The sequence below is a fragment of the Spermophilus citellus genome (genome assembly GCF_964194105.1).
Source record: "Spermophilus citellus genome assembly, chromosome: 15".
Taxonomy (NCBI): Eukaryota; Metazoa; Chordata; class Mammalia; order Rodentia; family Sciuridae; genus Spermophilus; species Spermophilus citellus.
The window spans coordinates 34,670,749-34,691,712 of NC_138195.1; the positions used below are offsets into that span (position 1 = coordinate 34,670,749).

At 35.5% G+C, this 20,964-nt stretch overlaps 2 protein-coding genes across 5 annotated transcripts in view; both read right to left on the reverse strand.

Annotated features, from left to right (window-relative positions):
• Nucleotides 1-20,964, reverse strand: part of LOC308634548 (myoregulin) — a 240,215-nt gene that overhangs the window by 163,856 nt on the left and 55,395 nt on the right. The window lies entirely within an intron of this gene.
• Nucleotides 1-20,964, reverse strand: part of LOC308634547 (coiled-coil domain-containing protein 6-like) — a 164,723-nt gene that overhangs the window by 127,940 nt on the left and 15,819 nt on the right. For 2 of the 4 annotated variants that reach the window (XM_081268421.1, XM_081268420.1), the window contains exon 2: nucleotides 4,472-4,952. The gene's annotated coding sequence lies outside the window, so the exon portion shown is untranslated. Of the gene's footprint in view, nucleotides 1-4,471; nucleotides 4,953-8,312; nucleotides 8,418-10,027; nucleotides 10,059-20,964 lie in introns of those variants that run through there. The other 2 variants (XM_081268418.1, XM_081268419.1) reach the window with 2 other exon arrangements.

Here is a 20,964-nt window from a genome sequence, read left to right on the forward strand (position 1 = left end):
TTCCTCCGAAAACTTGGAATGGAACCACCATTTTACCCAGCTATCCCACTCCTCGGTTTATACCCAATGGACTTAAAATCATCATACTACAGTGATGCAGTCACATCAATGTTTATTATAGCAGCTCAATTCGTAACAGCCAAACTATGGAACTAATCTAGATGCCCTTCAACAGAAGAATGGATAAAGAAAATGTGGCATATATACAAATGGAACAAAGCCTTAAAGAAGAATGAAATTATGGCATTTGCAGGTAAATGGATGGAGCTGGAGAATATCATGCTAAGCAAAATAAGCCAATCTCAAAAAACCAAAGTCCAAATGTTTTCTCTGATACATGGGTGCTACTTCACAATAAGGGGGGCAGAGCTAGGGAAAAATAGAGATAGTTTGGATTAGGCAGAGGGGAGTAAAGGGAAGGGAGGGGTATGGAGATGAGAATGATAGTAGAATGAATCCAACATTATTACACATGTACATATATGATTACATGACCAGTGTGATTCTATATCATATATAACCAAAAGAATGAGAAGTCATACTCCATTTATGTATGATGTGTCAAAATACATTCTACTGTCATGTATAACTAATTAGAAGAAATTTACAAAGAGAGATACATAGACCAATATTATAGAAGACAAATAGACAAACTCACACAGAGTCATCTGATTCTTGACAAAGGTACCAAAAACATTCATTAGAGAAAGAGTCTTTTAAATAAATGGTGCTAGGACAACTGGTTATCCATATGAAGAAGGAAACTAGACCCTTATCTCCCACTCTGAACAAAATCCAATTCAGAATAGATCAAAGACCTCAGAATTAGCCCAGAAACTATGCAACTCCTAGAAGAAAATGTAGGGTCAATACTTCAGCTTTTAGGGACAGGGAACAACTTTCTCAATAGGACCCTAAAGCTCATGAAATAATGCCAAGAGTTAGTAATTGGGAAAGTAACAAATTTAAAAGATTCTGCACAGCAGGAAACAATTAGGAATGGTAGAAAAATCCCACAGAATGGTAGAAAATATTTGCTAGGTACTCTTCTGACAGAAGATTAATATCTGGAATATATAAAAAGCTCAAAAACTTTACAACAAAAAAAATCAAATAACCCTATTAGTAAATGGGCAAATGAACTAAACAGACACCTCTCTAAAGAAGAAATAAAAATAATCAACAAATACATGGAAAAAAAATTCAATATCATTAGCAACTAGGGAACTGCAAATCAAAACTACACTGAGATTTCTTCACACACATAATGGCATTCATAAGGAATACAAATGGTGAATATCAACCAGTTCTGCTATGGGGTGACAATGAAACTAATACAATAAAAATAATACTTGAAAGTTATAATAAAAATAATCTGTCTAAAAAGAAAAGCCTAAATTTTCCAATAATTTTAAAATTAACCAAAACATTTGTGTATTTAGAGAAAAGTATAATAGCCTTTATGTACAAGTTATCTTGAATCCATTTAATAATCACACACAGACTTTGTATCCATTCACAAATATGAATGGGTACAAAGAATCCATATACAAGAAATAAGGTAATTCCCTGGAACATTCCATTAAATGGCATCCTCTGATTTAATCTGCCTTGATTCACCATGGCAATAGTGATAACATTAAAAAATACTAGTTAACAGAAAAAAAAAAGCTCCCAAATTGTTCAAGGAATGATGTAAAATTCTCAGCTTTTCTATGGGTAAATATTTTAAGGAACAGCATACCATATAACTTTATGTGGAAAAATGCAAGAATGAAATTCAGATTTAAGAATAAGTGCAATGTAAAGATCATAGAATTGGCTGTAATCCCAGCAACTCAGAAGGGTGAGGCAGGAGGATCACAAGTTCTAAGACAGCCTCAGCAAATTAGTGAGGACCTAAGCAACTTGGTGAGATCCCGTCTCAAAAAAATTTTCAAAAAGGCTGGGGATGTGGCGCCCCTGGGCTCAACCCCTGATACCAAAAAAATAATAATAAAAAAATCATAGAATTGTAATAAAAATCAATTATAATGAAAATTGAAAGAAAGCTATTCATTAAGATAAATAACCTAAAACACTTTATATTATTTAAGCAAGTGTACATCAAATGTTAACATGTTCCATTTTATATATACTCGACTTGTGATTTCTAGTTTCTTCTTTAAATCCTGTGTCTTATTTTCTAAATTAATGTGATTACCTGATGGATCTTCTAGTAAAACCTCTGACATAAATTGTCTTTTTCATATGGTCTCACAATGACCTAATGGATATTTCCATTAATAACTTTGTAAATCTCCTCATTATTAAAGTATGTTGATAGTATTTAACACTGATGTTTACTCCGAAAAATATCACCACATACATCAATTCATCCTTTTTTCTCATATGTATACATGCCTGCTTATTTCTTAATTCCATAAGGAAAGAGAAGGTATTGTCTTCCTAATCAATCACTACTATATTTCATAGACAATAGAGTCAGTCCTCTATCAACCTCCCTTGGTAAAGCTGCAATGCTTTACAACCCTCTGAATTCTCAATCAGAAATGGGAATGAAGGTCTGACCACTGGTGGTAAATTCTACACAGATGTGAATTTTATCCTTCTCTTTTATTAGAATCTCAAATTACTACCAGAGTTCCTCACATATATTCAAACCTCTGCTCAAATTATTCTAATAGATTCCCCTCTATAAGATGGCCCTAATAAAAGTGAGGCCCTCGGCAATCTGGCCTTTACCTCCCTCCCTGTCCTCACCCCTCCTCACCCATTCCTGCTGTGCATGAAACCTGCACCCACATTAGTCTGAAAATGGGGATTCAATGCCATATTAATGAACCACAATAGCTACAATTATCTTTGTACTGGAAGAGGTTATATCCTTTATATGATAGCAATTAAGATTTGAAATGAAAAGTATGAGCAAGTTATCATGAACATATGCAATAAATTATAGATGCGGTGGGAAGATTAAATCAATTATAGTTTTGTTGCAATTCATCAAATTTGTCCCAAATTATGATTTAATAACAAGTAGATGATTTTAAATAGTTTCAACGTCATGAGGACAAAAAATTAGGACGATTATTTTCAGATTTAGTTCAAGTTGACATAAGTAAAAAATAAAATTACCAACTAGAAAATTATAAATGCTAATGAAGGAAATATAGCATTTACATTTCAGTTCAGCTGGGAAATCTGGAATTAATTGTCAAAGTAAACCACTTAATTGAAACCAGGTATGAGCATTCCATTTACCAGTTTCATCATGGTCTGAAAATATGGCAACACAAAAACATTAAAATTATTACTCAGGGCTGGGCTGTAGCTCAGTGGTAGAGAATGCACTTAGCATGTGCAAGTCCTTGGATTCCATTACCAGTGCCAAAAACAGATATTGTTTCAGTACTGTTAAGACTACTTTATTAATGACAGCATGGATCTACTAAAAATCTATAAGTTATTCTCTTAAAACTTCAGATGAGCTATGTAATGCTTTAAATAATCAATAAAAAATTAAAAAAAAAAAACTTCAGAGGAAACACAATTCTCTAGTTTTTCAATATAAAACACCTGTAAGTTCCAAAGTTTTTAATTTTTTTCCTTTTCTGAAATTTTAAAATCAATTTTATATAAACCTAAGTATTTCCTTTTGTTTTTAATTGGCAATAATTGTACATACTTATGAAGTAGTGTGTACTATTTCAAAATTTGTACACAAAGGGTAATCATCAGAGCAACAGAAGTGGTAGACACATCACTTTGAACACGGCTCATCTCTTTATATTCAAAATGAGGTGTAACCTGAATTGTCCAAAAACAAGGTTATGTTTCTGAGCTGAAAGAGCAAACACATTTATAATATACAGATTTTTACATACAACTGGATTCAATATTCAGCCATAATCAAATATCACATAGAATTTTCCTTCAAAGACATTTTTTTATTTATCTTGATTGATGCTTACTTCTCTTTCTGCTTCCTCCTTTTCATATTGATAGTCTTTCTTTTAAATGGTTATTTTCATTAATTAGCTCCATATTTCTGTAAACCAGTGTGAGATTGTATTTTTCAGTCTCAGCTTGAAGTATTTTTAAACTAGCATAAAATTGGTCTTGGATACTAATGACTGCATCTTCTTTATTGCCAACTTTGCTTTGAAGGTCATGGAATTGCTGTTGTAGCAATGTATTTTCATTCTGTAATTGATATAATCTCTCCTCTCTAGATTCCTGCTTTCCTGCTTTCCATTGTATTTATTCCCTTGACATTGTTCATTTTGATACCTGTATTCCATTTCCTTCATTTAGCACTGTGTGTGTTTTATCTCTTTGTACCTGTTCTAAAACCAAAGTCATTTCTCTAAGATCATCTCTAGTATGACAGAGCTAAGAGTTCATTTTCTAGGCTACTGATTTTTATTTCATACTTAGAAACGTGTAGAGAAATAATCACACTACTCACTTATAGGTTGGACATCAAAATTCTCCTTGTCCTTGAAATAACACACTCATCTCTTGCTCTCCGGAAACCAAGTTCTAGTTTTTGTTGTTGTTGTTGTTGTTTTGTTTATTTTGTTATGTCTGACTTTCATCATGATGGTATGGAACAGCAGCCCATCTGGCAGGGTACGATTTGACTTCTGTTTCCCGTCTTTCTGTGTTTTGTTTTTTTATTTTCCAGTTAAAATTCTGCATTATAACCTCAGTTTTCAGAATAGTAATCTGTTTTTCCTGGAATGCTGTGTTTACTTGTTCAATTTGATTGTCCTTTGAATGCCATCCTTCTTTTCTCTTAAAATTTCGATATCCTCATGATATTTCTTTTCATTTTCTTGTTTCTGGCATTTTATTGTGTCCATTTCCGGACTCATCATAGCATTTTCATCCTGCAATGTGTGCTATTCATGCAACAGCTCTTTCTCTGTTTCATTCCCAGTGGAAACCTAAGTGAAAGCAAGGAGACATTTATCTAGCATCAATAAAATAACATGTCACATTTCCTCTGACATTAAAAATAACCTGGACACTTATACAGTAAAAGGGTTGCCACAAATGGATGTCCAGCTGGAGAAAAGTTTGATGTAAACTTCAGAACTTATAGAAGCATAAATTTCTAAAAGTTTAAAAGGTTCATTGAAGGAAACAAATCATAAGGGTAAAAAGAATTTACAATTTTAAAGACTCTCAGAAGTAAAAAAGCTTTTCTCTGAATTACAATAGATTCAAGGTATAGAGTAAAATGACTAGTAAGTTTGACCACATTAAAAAATAAATTTGCACTCCAACCTCATGTATACAGCCAACCCACAGTATGAGCATTAGTTCTGCATGTTTGGATGGATGAAATTTCCCAAAGTTCTTTAGTTCTCTTTTCCTGAAAATACTTATACTCTATTTTTTCAATATTTTTGTAGTAAGAATTGTATGTATTGATAAATGACAAATCTAGAAACTGTAGTGAGCATTTCTATATACAGCAGTAAATATTTTCATTATGATTCTGAAAAGCAGAATGAGTTTATAAATATAAGAAAGCTGCAGGATTTTTGCCAAATCTTTAAAATTTGCTTCTAAACTCTTCCACCAAACCAGTTATTTCTCTAATATAAAAATATTAACACAAAGGAAGGCTTGTGCTTTACAATGCTAATGGTAAATAAAGTAAAATTGTTAAGACTTTTCTCAGAAGAATCAAGATTGTCTGCTACTCAGTAACATTGGTTTCTGCTTTGTAAAGTCTCAAACATGAGTAAATGTGAACTAGACAAAATAAACTGACCTAATTTATTAGGAACAAACTACTTACCAATAAATCATCACTAAGTATACATTATAGTGTATCATTGCTTACAAAAGCTTTTTATACTGAAATGGACATTTCTTGGAGCAAATTGTTTCTCTTCTCATAAATGAGGAAATGATATCCAAACTAGGGTCTCCAGCTGGCTAAGCTTTTCCTGCTTACTTAATGGTGGAAGTAATAAGCAGACCTCCACATTTACATGCCAAGAGGGTGAAATCACTGCCCCAAACTAGAACAGCTATTGTTAGTGACAAGGGTTTTGAGATCATGGAAAGTCATCAATTCCTATGAAAGATATTAAAAGCATTTTCTCTAGATGTGGCCAATGTGAAATTCTCTATTGGACTGCTGCAGACAAATGGAGTTGAATTAAGAAAATTAAGCCAATGGACCAAAATACCACCCTCATTTCTAAAATGTATACATTAAGGATATTATATATGGTTTTAAAATTTCTCTATGCTTTCCCATGATGGATGCAGTTACTGTTTAAAAATATGTTCGTTCTCTCTCTCTCTCTCTCTCTCTCTCTCTCTCTCTCACACACACACACACACACACACACATTTTAAAACAACATAAGAAAATAGCTCAGAAATCATTTCCTTTTTTAAATTTTTTTTGCCATGACTATCTTCTTTTGTTCACAAAGATAATTTGCCAGAATCCCATCTTATAAATTTTAGCATTCTGTTTCTCAAAAGATCATTGAATTTTTTGTAAATTCTGCTTCATTTCTGTTTGAAATTTTCAAGAATTTCAAAAAGTACAATTCTTTATACTTCATTTTCATCTACTCTTTGCTATCCAGCATTTATATTCCCTGCATGATAGGCAGAAGTAAAAACAAAAACTCAAAATGTGTGCTTTTGTAACATAGAGCATGCAGTCAGAACGAGATTCACAGACAGTTATGGGTAAATAAAAAGTCTTAAGAATTTATTAAAACAAAGTAAAGTAAAGCTGGGAGTGGACCCGAGGCTTGCCAATGAATGGCTACTGTCTAGGAGTTCATATGGATCTATAGGTTTAAGGAAGTCAGCCCCCAGCCAATCCTGGGTAAGGCACTTGGTGTTCTTGAAGCATTCATGAAGCCTTTAGTCCAATTTTTTTTCCTTTTCTATTTATTCATTTATGTATTTAGTATCAGGGATTGGATCCAGAGGTGCTTAACCACTGAGCTACATCCCAGCCCTTTATATTTTTTGAGACAGGGTCTCACTAAGTTGTTTAGGACCTCCCTAAATTGCTGAGGCTGGCCAGGCATGGTGGCACATACCTGTCATCCCAGTGGCTCAGGAGGCTGAGGCAGGAGGATCACAAGTTCAAAGCCAGCCAATCTGACTAGTCTTATCTTTTCCTCCTGACCTCACTTTCTTTACTTCCTAGATTTTACACTGAACAGTCATACTTAGGGAATGTGGCATTGTGGGGCCTCAATAAGAGAAGGAAGACTTCCCTTGCTGCACTAAGCAATTCTTTCCTGTACTGTTTTGTTTTTTTCTTTTTCTTTCTTTTTTTTTTTTTTTTTTTTTTTTTTTTTTTTTTTTTTTTTTTTTTGCTATTCTTTTCTCATTTGGATCCTGGGATATCAAAACAGTGAAGGTGCTCACTGAAATATATAAACCAGAGTTTCCCACAAGACAAGGAGCAGAATAAAACCATTCCACTGCTAGTTCTTTTTATGACAATTCAAGCTTTAAAATAATATCAGTTCCCTCTAGGTCAAACACATTTACAGATGAATCTGCTCTATTTGTTGATCCACATATGAGTGAGCATGGTCTTTAAAATTTTAAGTTGTAGCAACTAGGTCAATTTTTGTCATTTTCCACTGACATTTCACCATATCAGACTATGATTCCTCTTCTAAAGGCAAGTACATTTAGTTATTTATCAAAATAAGTTTTTTAAAGAAAGAGAATCTACACTGTTGTGCTTTTAAATATTAAAACTCTGTAAAATCATATTGACATCCTCATTATATAGATATACTTATTTTATAGCTATAATTATATAAGCATTTTCTGTAATATTAAGTGGCTATATATGCTATTATTATAATAATATTACAATGTACAGTATTATAATAGCTATGTGATTATATAAATAATTTTAGTACAAAAAATGAATCCATTTATGGTGCTCTTGATCAGATTGTCTCAAGATCATGAAGGACTAAGCCACTTCCATGTTTCTGTTTCCTGGTATATTAAATGTAGAAGGGGAAAAAAGCCAAAATGGGAATATAAAAATCAAGTTATCTGTTAAATGTTGACTTAAAATTAATGCTAAGGTTTGTGGGTAAGGCTCAGTGGTAGGGTGTTTATCTGGCATGCATGAGATCCTAAATTTAATCCCCAGTGCCACACCAAAAAAATATTTAATGCTATCAACAAACAAGTGATTAATATTAATAAAACAACTATATATTAAGAATATTTATTATTTAGCAATAAAAAAGATTGAAATACTAATGTATGTAGTAACAAAAATGAACCTTAAAAACCTTAAGCAGTGGGGCACTGGCACATCTGTAGTCCCAGCATCTCAGGAGGCTCTGGGAATGGCACCTTTGAGGTCAGCCTAGGCAACTTAATGAGAACTCATGTTAAAAAAAAAAAAAACTTAGCATAAGAAAGACCACACATCATATGATTCCATTTACATGCAATGTCCAGAATGGGCAAATCCATAGAAACAGAAAGTTCAGTAACTGCCTAGAACTAGGAAATTTTGAAGTGGAAAATGGAGTGAATGCTAATGATTATGAGATTTCTTTTTAGTGTGTACTGCACACTTTAAATAGGTGAATTGTATGATACATGAATTGAGATTAAATACAGGTATTATTTTAAAAAGTTAATATAGACCCCAACTGTTAAAAACTCACTATATTGTATACTTATGATTGTTTAATTCTATTGCATGTAAATTATATTTCAAGAAAGCTGATGCTTAAATGAAAAAAAAAATAATGTTATGAACACACATGTTGACAATGGCCATATATTTGGCCTGATTTGGAGATAAAATCGACTATATCCATAGAGACTTTTCATAAATGAGAGGCCCCAGAGGCCAGTGGTCCTTCTCTCACCCTTGTCTACTCCCCCGCCAACATACACACCGAGGTTTTAACCTAGTAACAGGTTAGTACAAGGGGAAAAAAATCAGGAGATGGTGTGTTACTTATTTCACTGGCATTGCAGCAAAGGGACAATGCAGCAAAGCATCCCAGGCACAGTCATGACTAAACATCATAAAAGAATCAGAGCCATTAAAACAGCATGAATTAAAGGTTTCTGAAGTAAACACCACAGACCTTTGGCTGCTTTATGTACATATGGAAAAATGAGGTGAAAGAAAATCATCTAGGGCTGGGGATGTGGCTCAAGTGGTAGCGCGCTCGCCTGGCATGCGTGCGGCCTGGGTTCGATCCTCAGCACCACATACAAAAAAAAAAAAAAAAAAAACAAAAGATGTTGTATCCGCTGATAACTAAAAAATAAATATTAAAAAAAAATTCTCTCTCTCTCTCTCCCTCTCTTTCTCGCTCTCTCTCTCTCACTCTCTCTTTAAAAAAAAAGAAAAGAAAAGAAAATCATCTAAAGCAAGTTAGCAATATCTTCCCTTGACAGCCTCCCTTATTCCCCTGAGTGCTACCATGCAGGTAAGGTAAGAGTGGAAGAAAGGAAGTGTGGCTAATACCTTGTTCCAGAGTATCAGGAAGTGAGTAATGCTTAAGAGCATGGACTTTATTTTTAAGTGAAAATCTGCATTATGATTCACTCTATGCTACTTTCCAGGTGATTTTGAGCTAACTACTTAATAGCTCTGAGCCACAGTTTTATCTTTTGTAAAATGGTATAATAGTTTATTTAAAAGGCAAAACTCAGTGACTGGCATACAGTAAAATCTTTAATAAATGTTAGTTATTAAATGAATAACATGAAGGAATTTCTCATAATTTCATACTTTCTAAGGAATAGTTACTGGATATTCACCCCTGTTCTACAGTAACCAGATACTTAATCATTGAAAATCTAGGGCTTTTAGCCAGACATTGTGGCACATGCCTACAATCCCAGGTACTCAGGAAACAGAAGCAGGAGGATCACAAGTTCAAGGCAATTTAGCAAGATCCTGTCTCAAAATTTAAAAAATAAATAAATAAAAATAACTGGAGATGCAGCTCAGTGATAGAGTACTTACCCAGCAAGTATGAGGCCCTGTATTTGCTCCCCAGCACTGAAAAAAAAAAGAATTTTTTTTTCAAAAAGGAGGAAAGGAAAAAAATGAAGATATAAAAAGAAATGAAATGAAATCTAGGGCTTTTAAGATTATTTTTGTCTTTGCATCCTGACAATTAAAACATTTAAATCAAGATCTGAATATTGGCAGAATGCAATTTGGAATAATTTAAAAGTATTATTTACTGAAGGATGAGTATCTGTAACTCCAAAATCCAATATCTGGAATGCTCCAGAGTCTGAAACATTGGGGGCAGGAATATGATGCACACATGGAAAATTCTGTATTTAACCTCATGTTACAGGGCAAAGTCAAAATACAAGTATACTAAAAAGTATTTTATAAAATTACCTCCAGGTTTTTTATATATGAAACCAATAAACTGTGTTTAGATATGAGTCTCATCACCAAGATATCTCATTATCTATATGCAAATATTCCAAAATCAAAAAAAAAATCTGAAACACTTCTAGTCCCAAGCATTTTGGATAAGGGATACCTAACCTGTATTAGAATTTGGCTTCAAGTAGTAAGTATTTTAGTGTGTGAGAAATTTCAAAATCTGAATTTGTTGTGTGAATTTGTGCATGTATGTATGATCATGGAGACTGAATTCAGGTGGGCTTCACCAATGATCTACATCTTCAGCCCTATTTTTTTTTCAGAGACAGGGGCTTTTAAGTTGCCAAGATGGCCTTGAACTATTGATCCTCTTTCTTCAGGCTCCCAAGGAGTTGGTGTTATGGTTTAGCTGTGAGGTATCCCCCAAAAGCTCATATGTGAGACATTTCAAGGAAGTTTAGAGGTGAAACAATTGGGTTATAAGATCCTTAACCTAATCATTGCATTAATCCTCTTGAATGGATTAACTGGGCAATAACTGTAGGCAAGGAGGGTGTGGCTAAAAGAGGTAGATCTTTAGGTGGCATAACTTTAGGGTATATATTTTTTCCCTGGTGAGTAAAGATGTCTCTCTCTGCTTCCTAAGTGCCATATTCTGAGTTGCTTTCATACACCACACCCTTTCTCCGTGGTGTTCTTACTCAACTTGGAACCAGGGCTACAGTTTTGGCCATCATGGACTGAGGCCTCTGAAACCATAAGCACCAAATAAATAAACTTTTCCTCTAAAGGTTCTTACCATCTTCACTCTCATTGTCTTGGAAATAGTGGACTAAGACATTTAAGATTATAGGTGTATATCACCATATCTCGTAAATCTGTTTTTAGAAAGGCACCCTGGAGTTCTAATCCAGGTCATCCACACTGACACTCTGAGAAACTTCGCCAAACCACAGTGATTCTCAACCTATCTGGAATCTTCTGCAGAAACTACACAAACCTGATGCCAATTCTGGTGCCTGCCCTCCCACTTCCTTCAGAAGCTTCCCAGGAGAGTCTGATGTGCAGGGAGGGGTGAGAATCACTGCCCTATAGAGCAAAGAACAACTCTCCCCTCTTATGACTCAGTGCGGGGAAGGACTCAAGCAAGAGAGGAAAAAGAACAAGAGGCAGCTGTGGGCAAGAGGGGGACTGCAGCAAGTGTAAACTCTCACACTGTCTTAGTCATTCAGGCTCCTCTAACAAAAAAAAAAAAAAAAACAAGCTGTGGAAGGCCATCCTTGCACGTGATTCGAGCTACCTCCCTGGCTGGGCGAGAGGCGCTTAGACACATCTTTGTGTTCAGAGCTTTCCCCACCCTTCTGGATCCAAGGGCTTGTCTGTGTGGAGGCGTGCCTGACTACAGCCCCTGAAGACCCAATCATCTCACCTGACCTTGGGACACTGCCCCCATTAATCTTCATTGGATGAGATTTTCCCCCGAATTTTTTGTTCCCCAATAAAAGTCCACTCCATGGTGTGTTCTCTCTTTCTCACTAGCCTCTTCAGTCAACCTCGCTACTTTAATAGGTAGCTAGAGGCTGGGGGTACAAGAAGCCGTCCTGAAGCTGGTTTAAAGGTAATTAGAGTCTGTCTCTTTAATTCAGACTCCCTTTGGATTTCCCACGTAGCCGAACCTTCACTTATGAAGCCTGTGCTGGCCACGGGCTAAACAACCTGGGGTTTCAGAATAACAGAATTGCTCAGAATTCTCAGGAATTGAAAACCCGTGATCAAGGTAGATGCCTGTCTTGTCATAGATGGTTCACTTTCTGGTTAATAAATGGTGACTTCTCACTGTGTCCTCACATGATTCAAGGGGGCCTTGGTATTTTTCATGAAGCCTCTACCCTCTGGACCTAAGATCACACCTCCTGATACTATCTTGATTATATTACCCTACCAAGGGCATAGTTAATTTAGCACACACACCCAGCCTAGTAATCATCATATCTGATTTTCAAAGGAAATTTCTGTAGGAAGGATGGACAGGAAAAAAAAAATGATTTCTTGATTTTCTATAAATGTTTATAGTTAAATTGATCTATGAGGTAAAGGATAATGTATGGAGTGAAATCAGAGAGAAAATTCAGGAGGTAAAAGATCACTTCAATAAAGAGATATTCTAAAAAGAAACTGAGCAGAAATACTTGAAATGAAGGAATCAATAAACCAAATTAAAAATTCAATGGAAAACATCACCAATAGGAAGACAGAATCTCAGGCAATAAAGAAAAAAATATATAATATTGAAATTAAGGTGGATCACATAGAGAAGATGTTAAGAAACACTGAACAGAATTTCCAAGAAGAATGGGATAACATGAATAGATTTACAAGATTCATTAGGATAGATGAAGACATGGAGATACAAACCAAAGTAATACACAGTCTTTTCAATTAAATAACAGAAAATTTCACAAACCTAAAGAATGAATGGAAAATCAAACACTAGAAGCTTATAGGACACCAAATATACAAAATTAAAACAGACCCACACCAAGTCACATTATAATGAAAATGACTAACATACAGAATAAAGATACAATTTTAAAGGCTGCCAGAGAAAAATGAGAGGGAATTTCAAGGGAAACCAATCCAAATCTCAGTTGATCTTACAACCATATCCTTCAAAGCTAGGAGGTCTTAGAATAATATATTCCAAGCTCTAAAAGAAAATGGATGCCAGCCAAGAATAATATAGTCAGCAAAATTAAGCTTCAGATTTGAAGATGAAATAAAAACTTCCATGACAAACAACGGTTAAAAGAATTCACAGGAAAGCATGCACTACACTGCACTAATGTTATCAACAAAATATTTCATGAAGATGAAGTGAAAACCAGCAAAGGGAGGAACTACTCTAAAGGAATAGTCAATCAAAGGAGAAACTAATTCAAGTTAGAAACCCAGAAATAAACCAAGATGACTGGTTTATTTTATCTCACAGTAAACATGAATGTTAATGGCCTAACGTCATCAATAAAAAGACTTGGACTGTAAAATTGAGTTAAAAAACAAGATCCAAGCTATGTCCAAGAGACTCAACTCACAAAGACATGCACAGACTCAAGGTGAAAAGATGAGGAGAAACATCTCTCTCACATAGATTGCATAAACAAGCAGGGGTTTCTATCCTTTTATATCAGATAAAATGAACTTCAAACCAAAATTAATCAATAAGGGACAAAGAAGAACCTTTCATACTGCTAAAGAGAATTATATATCAACAAGACAGAACAATCAAATATTTTTGCTCCAAACAATGGAGCATCTACATTCATCAAACAAACCCTTCTCAATTTCAAGATTCACAACACAATAATACTGGGTGACTTTAACATACCTCTCTCACTATTGCATAGATCCTCAAAAAAAAAAAAAATCAGGTCAATATCCCTGACGAACATAGATGCAAAAATGCTCAAAAAAAATCTGGCAAATCACATACAAAAACATATTAAAAAGATAGTGCACCACAAACAAGTTAGGTTCATCCCAGGGATCTAAGGTTGATTCAACACACAAAAATCAATAAGTATAATTCATCACATCAATAGACTTAAAGGTAAGAATCATATGATCATCTTAATAGATTCAGAAAAATCATTTTACAAAACACAGCACCCTTGCATGTTCAAAACACTAGAAAAACTAAGGATAATAGGAATATACCTCAAAATTGTGAAAGTTATCTATGCTAAACCCAAGGACAGCATCTTTCTAAATGGAGAAAAATTGAAAACATTTTTTCTAAAAACTGAAACAATACAAATATGCCCTCTTTTAACACTTCTATTCAACATTGTCCTTGAACCTCCAGACAAAGCAATTAGACAGACAAAAAAAATTAAAGGGATATGAATAGAAAAAGAAGAACTCAAACTATCAATATTTTCCAAAGACATAATTCTATATTTAGAGGGTCAAAAACTATTCCACCAGAAAACTTCTAGAATGAATAAATGAATTCAGCAAAGTATCAGCATATAAAATCAATGTGTTCTCACATATCAATGATAAAACAACTGAAAGATTAGGAAAACTGTCTCATTTACAATAACCTCCAAAAAAAATACTTGGGAATCAATCAGAAAAAGAGGTTAAAGACCTCTACAATGAATATTAAAGAGCACTAAAGAAATACATTGAAGAAGAACTTAGAAGGTGGGAAGATCTCCCATGTTCTTGGATAGGCAGAAGTAACAGTCTCATAGTGGCCACACCACCATAACCATTAAACACATTCCTATTAAAGTCTCAATGACATTCTTCATGATAAAGCAATCGTGAAAGTCATTTGGAAAAATCAGAGACACAGAATAGCCAAAACAATCCTTAGAAGAATGAAGCAGTACTACAGAGCTATAGTAACAGAAACAGCATGGTATTGGCACCAAAACAGACCGATAGACCAATGGTAAAGAATAGAAGACACAGAGACAAATCCACATAAATACAGTTATCTCATACTAGACAAAGGCACCAAAAGCATACATTGGAGAAAAGATGGCCTCTTCAACAAATGATGCTGGGAAAACTGGAAATCCATATGTAACAAAATGAAATTAAACCCCTATCTCTCACCATGCACAAAACTCAACTAAAAGTGGATCAAGAATCTAGGAATTAGACCAGAGATCTGCACCGAATAGAAGATAAAGTACACCCAAATCTTCATCATGTTGGTTTTGAACTTGACTTCCTAAACAAAACTCCTAAAGTACAAGAAATAAAATCAAGAATCAGAATCAATAAATGGAATGGAACCAAAGGCTTCTTTCATAGGAAATGAAAGAATCAATAATGTGAAGAGAGAGCCTACAGAATGGGAGAAAATTTTTAACACAGGCATCTCAAATAAAACACTAATCTCCAGGATATATAAAGAACTCAAAAAATTCAAAACCAAAAAAACAAATAACCCAACAAATAAATGGGCTAAGGATCTGAACAGACACTTCACAGAAGAAAAAGTACAATTGTTCAGCAAATATATGAAAAAATGTTCAATATCCCTAACAATTAGAGAAATGTAAATCAAAACAATACTGAGATGTCATCTCACTCCAGTCGGAATGGCAATTATCAAGAATACAAGCAACAATAAATGTTGGAGAGGATGTGAGGGAATAGGTACACGCACACATTACTAGTGGGACTGTAAATCGGTGCAATCACTCTGTAAAGCAGTATGGAGATTCCTCAGAAAACTTGGAATGGAACCACCATTGACCCAGCTATCCCACTCCTTGGGTTTATTCCCAATGGACTTAAAATCAGCATACTTCAGTAACACAGCCACAATGTTTATACCAGCTCAATTCACAATAGCTAAACTATGAAACCAAACTAGGTGTCCTTAAACAGAAAAGTGGATAAAGAAAATGTGGTATATATACACAATGGAATATTACTTGGCCTTAAAGAATGATAAAAATTATGGCATTTGTCAGTTAATGGATGGAGCTGGAGAATATCATGCTAAAGAGAAATAAGTCATCCCAAAGAACCAAAGACTGAATGTTTTCTCTGATATGCACATGTCAATTCATCATAGGGTGGGAGCTAGGGAAGAACAGAGGTACTTTGGATTTGGCAGAGGGTAGTGAAGGGAGGGGAGAGGTATGGGATAGAAAGAACAGTGGAATAAATCGGGCATATATACATGCATATATGATTACACAACCAGTGTAATTCTACATCATATACAACCAGAAGAATGAGAAGTTATATTCCATTTATGTACGATATGTCAAAATGCATTCTACTATCAGGTATAACTAATTAGAACAAATTTTTAAAAAAGAAAATTTGAGGGAAGAAAAAAAAAGTCTGGCCAGAATGTCCTTGACTCTCATCCTGCCCTGACACAACAGAACACCTTCTATTAGACCCTTGGTTCTAGAATTTCATTATCTCTTCACACTAGCACTGAAAACACACCATGTACACATTAGTATACACCCCCAATATGTAAATGATATTTTCAACATCCCTGGGCATAATTTCTTAACAGAAATAAAAGTCAACAAATGGGAAGAAGGCAGTTTCAGTAAGTGAAGACCACAATGACAGTGACCAATTGATTGCTTGCAGATCACCAAAGGCCTCAGGTCTTTGAAAAAAAAAAAGGTGGGGGGGTTAAAATAAAGTCACTGAAGCCCAAACAAGGTTTGTTTTCATGTCTTTTACTTCTTTCCCTCCTTCCCATCTTCCTTCTCTCTTACCTTCCTTCTTTCTTCCCTCCTCCCTCCCTGTCTCCTCTCTTTCTTCTTTTTCTCCTCAGTGCAGGAAGCCCCAAGGCTCATGAGCATCCTTTCTCCAGACACTGCTGAACAGTTACCAGGATGCTTGTGATAGGAAGCAGAAAGACCTGGGGGTGGGCATGAAGTTCAGGGGAAGATTCACAGACTGGACCTACCACAGCCGCCACATGCTGACCCACCACATGCTTTCTCCTAAAAAGCTCTTTACCTAAGGCCATTCTGGCTCTGCTCTGACTTAAGTCAACAGGATAGGTTACATTCCTGGAAAACAACCTGTTATCCATAGAGCTATATCTCTCAAGGCTCTTGATTGTAAGACTCCTCCCTGCTGATAAGAACACAAGCTACCCTAAAGGTGAGACTTTTATGACTCTGATCAAAGCCACCTCCATAAAAATCTGTAAAAACAAGTTCCAATTAAAACCAGTCAGTGCACACCAAGATGACCAAGAGTTGCCTTTAGTTCTTTAGCATGTGATTTTAATCTCATTATAATAGTAAACCCCACCCCACCCCCCGCGCCAGGATTTCACTTGGGTACATGAAGGTATAACCATGTGCTATAAGGACTTAAAAATCTGATGTAATCCTACTGCCATTCAAAAGTTGAGAGCTGGTACTTGAGCAGGACTCTGTAAAAACTCTAAGATCCCCAGTAACTCTAGGAAGCATGCTAAGCACATGCCTGTAATCCTAGTGGCTCAGGAGGCTGAGGCAGTAGGATCTCAAGACTGAGATCAGCAATTTAGGGAGCCCTATCTAAAAAAGGAGAGGGCTGTGAGAGAAACTTAGTGGTAAAGTGCCCTCAGCACTACCTAGGGAACAAATGGGGCACAACGGCACTCTCTCCTCTTAGAGAGGATCCACTGTCTCCCTCCCTTTTATTTTTATTTTATTTTATAGATAGAACCCAGATAGAACCCAAATAGATATTTCTATTTCAGATAGAACCCAGAAGTTTTTACCACTGAGCTACATCCCCAGCCCCTTCTTATTTTTTACTTTGAGACAGAGTCTCCCAAAGTTGCTTAGGGCCTCACCAAACAGCTGAGGCTGGCCTTGAATTTGCAATCTTTTTGCCTCAGCATCCCCAGCCGCTGCAACTGTGGGTATGCAACTCTGCCTCTGGCTTCTCCTTCCCTCTTTTTTTTTATTGGTTGTTCACAACATTACAAAGCTCTTGACATATCATATTTCATACATTAGATTGAAGTGGGTTATGAACCCCCAATTTTACCCCAAATGCAGATTGCAGAATCACGTCGGTTACACATCCACAATTTTACATAATGCCCTATTAGTAATTGTTGTATTCTGATACCTTTCCTATCCACTACTATCCCCCCTCCCCTCCCCTCCCATCTTCTCTCTCTACCCCATCTACTGTAATTCATTTCTCTCCTTGTTTATTTTCCCATTCCCCTCACAACCTCTTATATGTAATTTTGTATAGCAATGAGGGTCTCCCTTCATTTCCATGCAATTTCCCTTTTCTCTCCCTTTCCCTCCCATCCCATGTCTCTGTTTAATGTTGATCTTTTCTTCCTGCTCTTCCTCCCTGCTCTGTTCATAGTTGCTCTCATTATATCAAAGAAGACATTTGGTATTTGTTTTTTAGGGTTTGGCTAGCTTCACTAAGCATAATCTGCTCTAGTGCCATCCATTTCCCTGAAAATTCTATGATTTTGTCATTTTTTATTGCTGCATAGTACTCCATTGTGTATAGATGCCACATTTTTTTATCCATTCATCTATTGAAGGGCATCTGGGTTGGTTCCACAGTGTAGCTATTGTGAATTGTGCTGCTATGAACATCGATGTGGCAGTGTCCCTGTAGCATGCTCTTTTAAGGTCTTCAGGGAATAGTCCGAGAAGGGCAATAGCAGGGTCAAATGGTGGTTCCATTCCCAGCTTTCCCAGGAATCTCCAAACTGCTTTCCAAATTGGCCGCACCAATTTGCCGTCCCACCAGCAATGTACAGGTGTACCATTTTCTCCACATCCTCGCCAGCACTTGTTGTTGTTTGACTTCATAATGGCTGCCAATCTTACTGGAGTGAGATGGTATCTTAGGGTGGTTTTGATTTGCATTTCTCTGACTGCTAGAGATGGAGAGCATTTTTTCATGTACTTGTTGATTGATTGTATATCCTCCTCTGAGAAGTGTCTGTTCAGGTCCTTGGCCCATTTGTTGATTGGGTTATTTGTTATCTTATTGTCTAATTTTTTGAGTTCTTTGTATACTCTGGATATTAGGGCTCTATCTGAAATGTGAGGAGTAAAAATTTGTTCCCAGGATGTAGGCTCCCTATTTACCTCTCTTATTGTTTCTCTTGCTGAGAAAACACTTTTTAGTTTAAGTAAGTCCCATTTGTTGATTCTTGTTATTAACTCTTGTGCTATGGGTGTCCTATTAAGGAATTTGGAGCCCAACCCCACAATATGTAGATCAGAGCCAACTTTTTCTTCTATCAGACGCAGAGTCTCTGATTTGATATCAAGCTCCTTGATCCATTTTGAGTTAACTTTTGTGCATGGCGAGAGAAAGGGATTCAGTTTCATTTTGTTGCATATGGATTTCCAGTTTTCCCAACACCATTTGTTGAAGATGCTATCCTTCCTCCATTGCATGCTTTTAGCCCCTTTATCAAATATAAGATAGTTGTAACTTTGTGGATTAGTCTCTGTGTCCTCTATTCTATACCATTGGTCCACCCGCCTGTTTTGGTACCAGTACCATGCTGTTTTTGTCACTATTGCTCTGTAATATAGTTTGAAATCTGGTATCGCTATACCGCCTGATTCACACTTCCTGCTTAGAATTGCTTTTGCTATTCTGGGTCTTTTATTTTTCCATATGAATTTCATGATTGCTTTATCTATTTCTACAAGAAATGCCGTTGGGATTTTGATTGGCATTGCATTAAACCTATAGAGAACTTTTGGTAATATCGCCATTTTGATAATGTTAGTTCTGCCTATCCATGAACAGGGTATATTTTTCCATCTTCTAAGATCTTCTTCTACTTCTCTCTTTAGGGTTCTGTAGTTTTCATTGTATAAATCTTTCACCTCTTTTGTTAGGTTGATTCCCAAGTATTTTTTTTTTTTGAGGATATTGGAATGGAGTGTTTTTCCTCATTTCCGTTTCAGAAGTTTTGTCACTGATATACAGAAATGCCTTTGATTTATGCATGTTGATTTTATATCCTGCCACTTTGCTGAATTCATTTATTAGTTCTAGTAGTTTCTTTGTAGACCCTTTTGGGTCTTCTAGGTATAGAATCATGTCATCTGCAAATAGTGATAATTTAAGTTCTTCTTTTCCTATTTTTATGCCTTTAATTTCTTTTGTCTGTCTAATTGCTCTGGCCAGTGTTTCGAGAACTATATTAAATAGAAGTGGTGATAGAGGGCATCCCTGTCTTGTTCCGGATTTTAGAGGGAATGCCTTTAACTTTTGTCCATTCAGAATGATGCTAGCCTGAGGCTTAGCATAAATAGCTTTTACAATGTCAAGGTAAGTACCTGTTATCCCTAGTTTTTCTAATGTTTTGAACATAAAGGGATGCTGTACTTTGTCGAATGCTTTCTCTGCGTCTATCAAGATGATCATATGGTTCTTATCTTTAAGTCTATTGATGTGGTGAATAACATTTATTGATTTCTGTATATTGAACCATCCTTGCATCCCAGGGATGAATCCTACTTGATCATGGTGCACAAGTTTTTTGATGTGTTTTTGTATTCGATTCGCCAGAATTTTATTGAGGATTTTGCATCTAGGTTCATTAGAAATATTGGTCTGTAGTTTTCTTTCTTTGAGGTGTCTTTGTCTGGTTTCGGAATCAGGGTGATGTTGGCCTCATAGAATGAATTTGGAAGAGCTCCCTCTTTTTCTATTTCCTGAAATAACTTGAAAAGTATTGGTATTAATTCTTCTTTAAAGGTTTTGTAAAACTCCGCTGTATACCCATCCGGTCCTGGGCTTTTCTTGGTTGGTAGTCTTTTGATTGCTTCTTCAATTTCATCCATTGATATTGGTCTGTTCAAATTGTGTGTATCCTCCTGACTCAGTCTGGGCAAATCATATGACTTAAGAAATTTATCGATGTCTTCACTACCTTCTATTTTATTGGAATATAGGTTTTCAAAATAATTTCTAATTGTCTTTTGTATTTCTGTAGCATCTGTTGTGATATTGCCTTTTTCATCCCGTATGTTAGTAATTTGAGTTCTCTCTCTTCT